Source organism: Ochotona princeps, chromosome 1, assembly GCF_030435755.1.
Source record: "Ochotona princeps isolate mOchPri1 chromosome 1, mOchPri1.hap1, whole genome shotgun sequence".
NCBI classification, from domain to species: Eukaryota; Metazoa; Chordata; class Mammalia; order Lagomorpha; family Ochotonidae; genus Ochotona; species Ochotona princeps.
In genome coordinates, this window is record NC_080832.1 from 131,338,529 (window position 1) to 131,348,709 (window position 10,181).

Genomic DNA, 10,181 nt, shown 5'->3' on the forward strand with positions numbered 1-10,181 from the left:
AAAAAAACATAAATAAATAAAATTTTTTTAAAGAAAAGAGTTGGGGTGGTCATGGACTAAGCTAGGTGTGACCAAGGAGCTTACTATCAATCACAGGTAAAGGAACCCACAACAGTCTGAACTGGTCGAGGCAGCTGCACCTGAATGTGCATTCAGAATAGGGTGTGTGGTGGGCCAGAATGCAACATTCACCAGCTCATACAAGGCCAAATGAAAGGCCAGACTGCACTGGGCACTGGCCTAAAACCCAAGGGCATGTTTGGGAACTGGGTCTGAGAGTGGATCAAGTGGAGGAACTTGGGAAACTCCACTGGCGAGTCATAGCTCCCACTGGTGAACATGTGGTCCAGACGTGGGGCTCTGACAAGCTGGGCAAAGTAGCTCCAACAGGTGGCTAATGTGTGAATTGGTAATGGAATGGAATGTACTGGGCAGGACTGAGCAAACCTTAGCCTACAAGTGAAACTAGAAATCAGGATGGAGCACAAGACATACCGAGCTAGGCTCTTGCACCTACTGGTCTGCATGTGTCAGGGATGCTAAGCCACAGTATCTAAGGCAGGGACCAGGACAGGTGAGGGGCTGAATCAAGCTGAGTCAGAGCAACCACTGGCAGGCACATGATCTATGGCTGGGAACAGGCCTGGTTGGGGAGCTAAGGGGACACACGAACTGGGCTGAGGTTCCCACCAAGTGGCATGTGGGCTGGAATGGGGGCTGCATTCTGATCAGGATACAGTTGTAGTCTCTCTTTGCACAAGTGTGGACTGGGACTGGATACACTGAGCTGGGCCAGACCCCAACACCGTCTGGTGTCCTGCAGGACCAGGGTAGATGTGGGATGGACTAGGCTAGGTCTCAACCCCAACTGAGCCATGTGTGAACTGTATGTGGGTATGGACGAGCCTTGGCTGGGCTGCAACATCCAACAGCATGAACCAGCTTGGGTTGAAGCCAGTCAGAAAAAACCACTGTTCCTACTAGGACAGGAGGTGAACTGAGTAGGGCTGGCTCATGGACCCACTAGTATGCGCAAAATCTGGCATTGGGATGGGTTCTGATGGAGAAGCCTGGGCAACTCCTCTGGCAGGACATAGACCCGGCAGTTAAGCACAAGAAGCATGATAGGAAACAGCCCAGAAGAGGCCATGGATTGTTTCCCACCAGCATACATTTGGCATGGGTCGGGGGCAGACCAGGCTCAATCAGTTCATGTTATCCACTGGCAAATCGAGCACCAGAATAGAGTGTGGGTCGGGCCAGGTTCAGTAGCAACAAAAACCGGTCCACAATATGGAATGACAGGGTGAGGTTGCCTATACCGGATGTGACTGCAGCGTCCATCCAGCACGCGTGAGAACCAAGAAGGGAGGGGCAGAGAAGGCAGGGGAATAAGGGGTGAGTCCCTTGCTGGACAACTACTCCCACTGGCAAGCATGAGCTGGGATAGGGGCAGACCAGACTAAGCAGGGCTACAACACCTATGCACCACATGTGGATTAGATCAGTGAAGAGCCAGGCTGGACTGATTGCTCCTCCTGGTGCTAGCATAAAATAGAGTGAGTGAGGGTTGGTTGGGCTTAGCCACAGCATCAGCTGTCAGAAGCTGGCACTGGGGGCTGATTCTGTCAAGTCAAACCACAGAACCACCTGGAGAGTACATAATCTGGGTGTGAATGATACCTTGGAGGGAAATAGTAGGCTCCTCCCTCTTGGGTTACTACTCCTGCAGGAGGGCATGAAAACTAAGACAGGGGCTGGGGTGGCTAGACAGAGAGGCACCCAACAACATCTGTGAGGGCTGGATAGTTGAGCTGGTTAGATGGAACTAAGCTTCGATACCCAATGGCATGTATGAGAGCCAAATGGGATGTGGGACAGACTGGACTAGTCTGCTACACATACTGGCAAACCAGGGTATGGGGCGGGCCTGGTGTGGGTTATTGTGGGTCTCCCCGACTAGGCTGCAGCTCCCACTGTTTTATGTGAGTGCTGAGTGTTTGCTGGGCAGAGCCAGGCTGGACTGCAACAGCCATTGGTCCCAGTAGAATTCGGGGCTGAAAATAGAATTAACCCAGCAATTGCAACCACCAGCTGATCGGGGCAATGGATTATGCTGAGCCTTGTGCTTGCTAGAACATACAAGAATCTGGTCTGGGAACACCTCAGACAAGGTTTCTTTGGGGATCTCCCCAATCGAACTTCTGGACTCAGAACCCCAACCATGAAAAGACAGAAGACAGAACCAGCTGATCGGGGGAATGGATTGTGCTGGGCCCTGTGCTTACTAGAACATACAAGAATCTGGTCTGGGAACACCTCAGACAAGGTTTCTTTGGGGATCTCCCCAATGGAAATGCTGGACTCAGAACCCCAACCATGAGAAGACAGAAGACAGAACAAGTCAATCAACCACCTCAGCTATATGTTGGCAGCAAAATACTGGGCAAATGGAGAATCAATGATGGACTATGTTAATCAGTGCATTCTTCAATGACTCATTGAGCTTGGAGTGGTGAGATTGGCAGCGTTTCATAACTGGTGAACTATCAAAACCACTTGAGCAAGTATCTCAGAGCTTGCCCCACATCCGGGACCTGGGGTGGGTGGAAAACTGGGTGAGGCTTCTCCCTCAATATCCCCCTTTACCTCAGATACATGAAGGAAACAATATGGAAGTAATAGTCTTACCCAGTTTCCTATAGCACTTGAACCTTTTTATCCTAATTAACTATGTAAAGATTGTCAAATATATAATAATAAATGAAAAAATGTCTGCTAAAATAGTCATTGATTATGTGTGTATCTCTGTGTTTTCGTGACTCTGTCAATGTTTGCCCTGTACAGTTTGAACCTATATTATTATGTACGTAGTAATGAAATATAAACAACACCGCATTTTGCTATCAGTTATCTGGTGTCTATTCACTTGAGATTATGCATTTAGCTAATTTTCAAATTTGCTATGGATGTAATGGATAATAGGTTGTCAACTATTACTATTATAAACTGCATCTCTAAATGCTCCATATCAATTATTGTCAGAAACCCTGAATATCACCTTATTTGATTAAAACTTTGTATTGTCTGGTATGTACAGTTTTGTTGTTGTTGTTGTTGTTGTTACTATTATAAGAGAGGCATGTGGATCGGCTCAACAATAAAAATATGGGAGGAATCATGACTTCAGACTTGCTTACTATGGTTAGAGTAACTTCAAACATTCTCTTTGCTAGTTTTCTGTATAGCTGATTTGGAAGTTGGCAAAACACAGAGCCTTCAAGGTTCTTCTGTTGAGCTACTTTGTAGAAAGAGCAGAAGGTGACACTTGGTGTGTACCTGGTCACTGCCTTCTCCTTTCTGCCTAGTGCACAGATGAGAGGAGGCCATTTCTAAAAAGGCTTTAGGCACCAGAAGTAAATTGCAATTGTGATAATGTGACCACACATTCCATACAGTGAAGTCTGGACTGTAACTGCAGAGTTGGATCATCAAGAACCAGGAACATTATTATAACTGGGGCAATGAACATTTTTTTTTTTGGTTTCTGATCAAATCTTATTTATTTATTCATGCAATTTTTTAAGACAGGCTTACACAGAGGGAGAGACAGAGAAAAAAGAGAGGAGATATACAAATCTTCCATCCACTGGTTCACTCCCCAAGTGGCTGTAACTGCTCTAGCTAAACCAGACAAAGCCAGGAGTTTCTTCCACGTCTCCGGTGTGGGTATAGGAGCCCAAAGTCTCGGGCCAACTTCTGCTGTTTTCCCAGGTGCCTTAGCAGGGAGCTGGATCATCAATGGAGCAGCCAGGATGTGAACCTGTGCCCACATTGGGTGCCAACACCGCAGTTGTCAGCCTTACCCATGACACCACAGCTGCAGCCCTTCTGCTCAGATGCTGTAAGAACTAGAGACCAGCCAGGAGTGTGGGGTGCCAACTACCTTCTCAGGCATTGCCATCTTCATACACTGAAAGACAGACACTTGGTCCTGTATTTCCAACCACATGTTGATGTCTTGTGCTGGGACACTTGGCAATGTTCTCTCGTTTTTTTTATTTATATATATATATATATATATATATATATATATATATATATATATATATATATATATTATTAATTATTTTGCATTATGTGACAGTTTCATAGGCAATGAACATTTAAAAGAAATACCGACAGAAGTACAAACATCATAAGGGAACACCTCAATAGTCTGTAAATCCTAATTATCATGCTGTGATCATCATTTGGTTCATGAAGCAACACCAGCAGGCAGGACCACCCCTCTTCTGGACATGAATTCCAGAGCCAACTCCTTTGATTCTAACACTCTGTGGCCTTCTGTGCTCAACGTGGAGTGCTTCTAAGATGTTCAGGAAAGATATTTGGAAATGCTTTAAAGGCAGCATGTTAGACAAAGCTACTTTAAGGGACCAGCACATGTGTTCACAACAATTGGAGAAGTTATGAACCTCTCTTCCCTGTCATTTTCCAGGCTGGCTCAGATGACAGACAAGACTGTCTTCAAGATACCACTTGAACCTTGACTTCCTAGAATGCAGGTTGGCAGATACAAGTACTCGAGTGAAACTGGTAAGTTATAGTAAGTGACTGGAAAACCTCTTTTGCCTACTGGACACACTGACGATTAACTATGTTTTGGAAATCACTTGGGAAAAACAAGCAGGACAGCTCAAAAATACACCAAAACCTCACTCTGTGAGAACAGAAAAACCACAACTACTTTTAGTGTCCTTTAGCGTTTTCTTTTTTTTTTTTTTGAAAGATTTACTTATCTTTATTGGAACATCAGACTTACAGAGAGAGAAGAAGAGACGAAAAAAAAAAAAAAAAAAAAAAGGCCTCCAGTCCACTGGTTCATTCTGCTGGTGGCTGCAATGGCCAGAGCTGAGCCAATCTGAAGCCAGGAGCCAGGAGTTTCTTTCAAGTGCAGGGTCCCAAGGATTTGGGTCATCCTCTATTGATTTCCCAGGCCATGGATACAAAGCTGGAAGACAAGTGGAGCATCAGGGACATGAATAGGTGTCCATGTGGGATCCCAGAGTGTGTCAGGTGAGGACTTTAGGCACTACAGCTTAGCATTATCTATGCATAATTTTCTTTGTATGATTGGCTTGGATATGGTTAAGGTATATCAGTAATGGGCTTGGTGTGATGGGTTAATGGCTAAAGCCTCACCTCACAAACACCAGGATCCCATAGTGGCACTGGTTCGTGTCTGGTTGTTCCATTTTCCATTGAACAACCTGCTTAATGGTAAGCAATAGAGGATGATCCAAATACAGCACCCACATAGGAGACCCAGAAGAAACTCTTGGATCCTAGCTTCATACAGTCTCAATTCCAGCCATTGTGGCCACTGAGGGAGTGATTCAATAGATGGAAGATCTTTCCATCTGTCCTTACTTCTCTAAATCTTCAGCAAATCAGATAGTCTTTTGATAATAAATAAAAACATTGTTAAATACAATAATATTTTAAATTTATTTTATGTATTTATATATTTAAATATAATATATTCTTTTAAGAATAAAAATAAATGTTTTACAAATGTCAAAGTGATGTCAGTTTATGAACGTCAGCAGAGAAGTCAAGAGACTATGAAAATTAAAGTAAGTTGTGCTACTTATTGATCAATGTAAAAACTGTTGCTTATGAACATTTTCAAACATTTAAACACTATAAGCCAAAAAGCAAACTTGTGGAAGTGACTACTTCTGACTCTCAAATACTTCTTCCAAGCTGACATATAAGCTTTGGTGGTAAGTGGCAGAGGTAGGATAAGATAATAGTCAAGTCCAAGGTACCTGGACCCTCTGAGACCTGCTCAACATCATGCTGCCTTCTGCTCATTAGCGCAAGTTTGGTGTAATTTAGATCAGGTGTTTATGGACTCAACAGTCAAAGGTAAATCAAAGGAGAGGCCAGAACTGGCACCAGGGACTCATAGCACCCAGAAGGAGCCAAACTCATCACACTGACATGCTGACATCAGTGACAGCATCCCTGAGTGCGGGGACTCAGGCAAGGATAAACAGGCCTTGCTGTGCTGCTCTGCCACAGCTCCTGCAACAGCCCTGCAAACTGGTCAGGTGAGTGAGCTTGAGTGTGTGTGTGCAGGGGTAGCTGGCTTTGCTCTGGAAAGGAAGCTGTCCCAGGCAAAGCTGGTCAGGGCCAGGTAGGGAGCGGGCAGTGTCTCAGGTCCCCTCTTCCCTGTGGAAGAGTAAGGTATGAGTACACTAGGAGAGGGTGGCGATGGTTTCCCAGTGTGTCCAGCAGCACCTGCTTGGGTGGCTCTGGAGGGAGACTCTGTAGCAAAGCCAATGATGCTCTGAGCCTGAGGTTGCTGCATTTCTCAGGTGTGAGTGAAGCTGGGTGCATCAGGCAGCAATGGGCTCTCAGCACGAATGGGAAGCTCTTCCTCTCACAGGCTCCTGGCTTTTGTATACATTTCCTAAACACTGGCTTTATTTTTTGCTTTTATTTCAGTGTTTCTTCCTTCTGGTGTTCTTCAGTGTCTTGTGGCATTTTATGATTAATTAAAAACAATTTTTGACCCACAATGTGACACAACATGTAAGTATAAAGAATTGAACAAATGTGAGAACTAGTGTAAGGACACATAACAACACAGGCAGTTGTGTTTAGAAATCAGTCTTTTGGGCCCAACGCTATAGCTAATGGTTAAGGTCCTCACCTTGAGAGCACCAGGATCCCATATGGGTGCCGGTTATAAATACACCAGCTCTGCCACCCATCTAGCTCCCTGCTTGTGGCCTGGGAATGCAGTCGAGGATGGCCCAAAGCTTTGGGACCCTGAACCCACATGGGAGACCCAGAAAGAAGTCCCTGGCTCTTGGCTTCAGATTGACTCAGCTCCAGCCATTGCGGTCACTTGGGGATCATTGGATTGAAGGTCTTCCTCTCTGTCTCTCCTCCTCTCTGTACATCTGCCTTTCCACTAAAATAAATAAATCTTAAAAAAAAAATCAGTCTTTTTTCTTGTTGGGTACTCACATGAGTATTGCATGCATCTACCAATGTATTTGTCACAGTGAACCTTGGTGATATAAAGCACCATCCTGTTACAGATGACAGGATAGGGTCTGAGGGAGCCAGGTTGTAGTTTTAGGGTCATACATTGTAGCGTTCCCTAAGAAGATGGAGAGTAAGGAGAAGGTACATGGGAAAACAAAACAGAGAAAACAAAGCCCTGAAAAAACCTTTCTTCTGTCCTCTCCCGGAGGAAGAGCAGAGAAGAACCCTCAGCTCTGCCACTCCCACCTTTGGCAAGGGGCCTTTTTGTCATTCTCTGTTAGCTATTGGGCAATGAGCTTGAAAAGGTCAAAGGCAATTCTTCTGAGATGCTGCAACTCTTATTAAAGGTAAAAGTGATTCTTAAGTTTAGATTTTATTAACAATATACATATATTAATTGTATCAATTGACAGGATACAACATGAAATTTTGTCCCAAATACAATGTGAAAAAAGCAGACCCTGACGATTGCTGTATTTAAATACCTCTCAGATTATCAATTCCCCATGTTGTGAACATTTTAAATCCTCTCTAAGGGCTACTCTGAAACATGCATTAATTTTTTATCATGCATATTTTGCTGAGCTCTAGAATGTCAAAATTACTCTTCCTGTTAAGCCTCAGCCTTCTGTCCATTGCCTTTCCTTTCCCTCCTATGCAAGCTCTTGTGTGTTGACTTTTTTGCTTTGAAATTTTTACTCCCATAGATATGTTAGAACATGCAGCATGTCTCTTTCTGTGCACGGTTAGTTTTCCCCAAATTCACTGGAGGAGTGGTAAGGAGGATATACATGAGACATGAGCACAGACCAGATGGGTAAGTTGCTGAATGTGAGCAGTGAAAAGCAAGGACCTCAGGATTGTGGTTTAGAACTGATGAAGGAATGTTGTCACCAAATCCACATCTTTCTTTGGAAAAACCACTAGTAAATTTGGATGTAAGTGATACACAGAAGGCTTTTGTGAAAAGGCAGGATAATGCACTAACACAGATTTATGTTTAAATTGCAACTCTCACCATCTTTGTTTCAGCAGAAAGAAGTCAAATAGGAGATACCAAGTAGCGATGAGAGACTGGAGCTGGCACGGTAGTTCAACAGGCTTATCCTAAACCTGCAGCACCATTATTCCACCTGGAACTTAGTTCTAGTTTTGGTTGCTTCACTTCTGATTCTACTTGTTCATGGACTGGGAAATCAGCAGATGATTACGTACGACCTTGGGTGCCTGCTGCCATTGGGAATACCAGAATGAAGCTCCTGGTTACTGGCTTCAGATTGGCTCAGCTCTGGCCATTGCATTCATTTGGGACATAAGTGAACTGGCAGATTGAGGACTTGTCTTTCTGTTTCTCCTTCTCTCTTCAAATCTGCCTTTGAATATAAAAATAAATAGATCTAAAAAAGATAGATGAGTTTTATACTATAAAGGAGGAATGAACTATGCACATGTTTTTGCATTGATACTGTTCTTTTCACTAAGCTCAGAGCACATCCACTGATCTGAAATTGTCATGCTCAATACATAGTGTTCTTCAAGTTTTCTCTAGGTCACTTCATGATGTCATAAGATGACAGAGACACCTCATCCAGAAAATGAGCTCTCTCTCTCTTACAGGGCCTGGAATTGTAGGAAACATTTTCACGCTTTTCAAAGATGTATGTACTTCAGTCATGGGTCATCAGAAAACTTCCATAGATGTCATTCTGATTCAATTGGCTATTTCAAATATTGTCATTATTTGTAGCATATGGATGAGAAACATAACCACAGTTATTTATTTTAGTAACTTCCTACTAGGTGACACTTTTTGTAAAACAGTATTTTACCTGAGTAGGGTGGCTCGACATCTCTCCATCTGCACCACATGCCTCCTCAGTGTAGTCCAGCCCATCACCATCAGTCCCAGGAACACCTTGTGGAGAAAGTTCCAACTACACACTGCATGGCAGGTTCTTCCCCACCTCCTCTTCTTCTGGGTCTTTAGCTTTCTCATAAGCTCGAACTTACTCAAATATATCACAATAAGCAACAATGTGAACAGGTCTACTGCTAGAATGTTCATTCAATATTGCTACATGCTGCCAGCTCCACGAGTCGTCAGGTGGCTCTTCCTCTGCCTCATGGCTCTCTGGGAACTTACCCTTTAGACTCTCATGGGCTGGAGCAGTAGATACATGGCTCTCCATCTGTACAAACATCACAAGCATGTCCTCCACCTCCAGAGCTCCAGGTTTGCTAAATATCCCAGCCCAGAGATCAGAGATACTCAGAGTACTCTTATTCTCATGACCTGTTTCCTGTCCTGTTATTGGACAGATTTCATTTGCTCCTTCTACACAGGGACCACCTTGTCAGAGGAATCAGCAATAATATACCAAAACAGTCCTAGAACTTGGTTTTGCCAGTCTCAACTCCTTTGTTCTGATCAGCAGGGATATTCATATTACTGGATGCTGGAGTGCTCATTGAGGAGATAAGGGAACTGCTTCCACACATACTCTTTCAGGTAATAAAATGTATCTCTAGGGATTGCCTTTCCCTGCATTCACCACAATATTAAATTCATCAAGGCTTATGCAAATGAACTTTAAGAAGAAATTTGATACCAAGCAATCTATCCCTTTTCAGGGCTTCCAAGAATGGAAAATACAGATCCTTCCAGACATCTCTGCTTTGTGGCTTTCATCTTCTTGCTTATACAGTTGGGGCTGCAGGTTAGTCTGTATCCTGAGGTTCAATAAAAGTGAAGTAACAGAAAAAAGAGACTCCATGTATTCGCAACACACACACAGACTCAAAAAAACTTACCTACCCACACGCAAATACACAGTTACACATACACACACATAGAATTTTTTGCAGGATTAAAAAAAAACCACATTTTAACAAGTTCCTGGGACTCATTGGATATTTGCTATGGCATCCTCTAAACATGTGGTTGGCAGAGAAAGGCTGTCTTGTACAGGCACACATCATCTACAGGCACACATCCTTTCACAAGACATCCTAGTTCAGGCTACTCCTTCTCTGCATGGAAAAGTATCTAATTCCTGATCCTGCCCCAGGAAAGCATTCACTCTTAATTTTTTTTTTTAGTTTCCCCAAATCTTTTA

At 43.6% G+C, this 10,181-nt stretch overlaps 1 pseudogene; it reads left to right on the top strand.

The window, feature by feature from the left end:
* Positions 1-9,537, top strand: part of LOC131481417 (putative vomeronasal receptor-like protein 4) — a 95,677-nt pseudogene extending 86,140 nt beyond the window's left edge.
* The last annotated feature ends 644 nt before the right edge of the window (positions 9,538-10,181 follow it).